The sequence below is a fragment of the Belonocnema kinseyi genome, chromosome 9 (genome assembly GCF_010883055.1).
Source record: "Belonocnema kinseyi isolate 2016_QV_RU_SX_M_011 chromosome 9, B_treatae_v1, whole genome shotgun sequence".
Taxonomy (NCBI): domain Eukaryota; kingdom Metazoa; phylum Arthropoda; class Insecta; order Hymenoptera; family Cynipidae; genus Belonocnema; species Belonocnema kinseyi.
In genome coordinates, this window is record NC_046665.1 from 101,459,553 (window position 1) to 101,462,447 (window position 2,895).

A 2,895-nucleotide genomic window follows, 5' to 3' on the forward strand; every position below is an offset into this window, starting at 1 on the left:
TGAAACAGAAATATAAATTATACATTTAATTTTCTCTCTGGTATCTATTAAAATAACCATGTCTTACAAAGCGTGAATATTTTACGTTTGTTATGAAATGTTGGCAATTTAAGTTTAATTTAAAGGGTTCTTGTCCAAGCTAAGTTTACCATCAGTGCGCCTCAAAGGTGTGCCGAGAGGTGCTTACAGCGTTCCAAGTGGCTCTTGGCAAACTATATTGGAGAGTGCTATATACGGGGAGCGGTGGGTAGAGGGGAAGTGACTTTTTGTAACGATCGCATAAATTTGCATTCCATCCGCTAGGAACAGCACCGTCGCTTCCATAGAATGCGCGGTTTCGATTCGAAATTATAAAATATTCGTGCGAAAAGTAAAAAGATTGGCAAGCAACATTTCAGGGCAAATCGGCATAAATATGGTTTAAGTGATAATCATTCCTGTAAGCGAATAAATGTATATGTTAGATTTGTCGAGAATTTTTTGGCAGAGGAAATTTGATATAATGTTTAGATTTAAGATGGCAGACTTGACCGCAGAATATACAATTCTTATATTTATTATCAAATTGGCGACAGAAAATCGTTACACTGAACCGAGGGGAGAATCATTTTGGTTTTCGTTGAAATGATTAAGACCTCCCGGCAGTCGGTTCTCCGAACTATAATGTAAACATTATGAGCTGGTCAGAGACCAGAAGCAAACTTGCCCTCGGACGCGTCCGGTTCTCTGGCAAATTTGTACAATTCGCATTCTGAATAAATTCATTTTGTTAATCTAATATCACAAAATCTATAGTTGTCAGTTCATTTTGTTGACTAATTATCCGTTTTCAGAAAGAAGAGTTTCATCGAAGTGTTTGGGTTTCTAAACCCTTAATTGCGGTAACGAGCCAACGGAGCCGAACAGGATCTATTTTAATAAATCAACGTGAAATTTTTGAACTTTTAAATTCGGGATAATTCCGCGCCAAATTCGGCTGCGCGTGTTACAGGATATTTTTTGGTGCTAGGTGTGGGATTCCGCAAATCCTTCGGTAGTGAAGTGACTACAAACTAAGTGAAAAGTGACTGGAAAATTGTGCCAAAAGTGACAAAAACTTAAGTGAACAGTGACTGGAAATTAAGTGAAAATTCTGTGAGTTTCCCACCCGCCAGCACATTGTGGTCGCGAAGGACGATCGAAGGACAAAAGGACCAGAGGAAAAGAAGCAGGCCTCTACTTCCTATCCATCAACCCACCTTCGACTGTGTCGTCAAGAAAAAGGTTAAAAAGCGGAAGAGGATAGGAAAGGCCGTGAAGAAGACGAGCGAAGGCCTGGATTAAAAATCGAAGGAAGAGGACTGGAGAAAAGCCGCGGTTTCTCCTCAGAAGGTTTTTTGGGCGGTTTTTTAAACCTGGAGGCTCGAGGGTATGGTTCACTCGTACCAGGAATCGCAGTCGGTGGTCTTCTGGGTTCCGCCAATCATCCCCCTGGACCATTGCAGGCTCTGAGGACATCCCCGACGGAGAAGGAAGCTGCAGTACCTGGAGAAACTTCATCGCTGGCGAAGGATACCTGTATGAAGGATCTGGGAACTCTGGAATAAGAATCATCAAGTAGTAAGTCGATTTCCCCAAATACTTTACTGTTTTGTTGCGAGCCAATCTCGGGTAGGATATTATTTTGCGAAATTGATAACAAAATATTGCGAGGTGATATTGTATTTATTTTAGAAAATTTTTTTAATATAACTCTGTGCAATTGTTGTAAATCTTGTGTGTTGTTGCGAAAAATAAATTTGAAGTTCCATAATGCGCACTCGAAGTGGGGAAAGTAGAGCAGGGAAGGGTGGCCGAGGAGCTCGAAGTGTGACCACGAGAAAGACAAGCGATGCAAAGGTCGCGAAGGTGCAGGCAGGGACAAGTTCGGGTTCTGGAAGCCAGAAAAGGGCTGCCAGGAAATATAGGTCGGTCGGTAGTCGTGGAGTTGGAAATGTTCACGGCCGCGGTTTAGAGAACAGAGGCGATGTGAATATAGATTCTGAGAAAGAAGCCGAGGGAAATTCTGTTGAGGATTTTCAGCTTGAAGGGGAGGACAACGAAGAAAGAATGGAAATAAGAGTAGAGCCAGAGGTCTTAACAGATAGACCAGTAACAATTTATCGTCCGCCTGTTGTACGACCCGGTATTGCGCGCTCTTCTTGCTCGGAAGGCGGCGGCTCGTCTAGCGGTAGCTCGGGGATGTTTTCACCCCCTCAGAAGGAGCCCGAAAATCCGATCCCATTCAAAGCTGCTCTCGAATTTCTTCCAAAGAGTTTTGATGGAGAAAACATGCCGGTGGGTAGATTTATGAGCGATTGCTTATTTTCACGGGATTCAATTGCGTCAAAAGATCGACATTACTTATTTTTAATGGTTCGTTCTCGAATAGTTAAAAACGCGTTTGATTCATTACAGGACCGCGACCTTCATAACTTAGAGATCTTGCTTGAACATCTTAACAATACATTTACAGAGCACCGAAGTTTGAGCCAATTGAACACGGCTCTTGCTACGGTAGCACAACGTGAGGGAGAAAGTGTAGTGCAATACGGATCGAGAGTTAGTAAGGTACCTGCGAGCCTGATTGAATTAATCGACGATAAAAATGATCCCGAAGCTGCGCGTTATATGATAAAATCGGCCCGCGATACGGCATGTGAGAACTTCGTTATGGGGTTGAAACAAGATTTAGTAACGAGGGTAAGAGTGGGAAGGCCAGCAACGTTACAAGAGGCAATAAATAACGCAAAACGAGCAGAATGGGAGGTAGATTTCGAGAGTGGACTAGACAGAAGAGGGGTTGAAAGGAAAGGAGATCAGAAAGTAAAATTTGACGAAACGGGAAGAAATAAGGGATATTTTAATAGTAATACG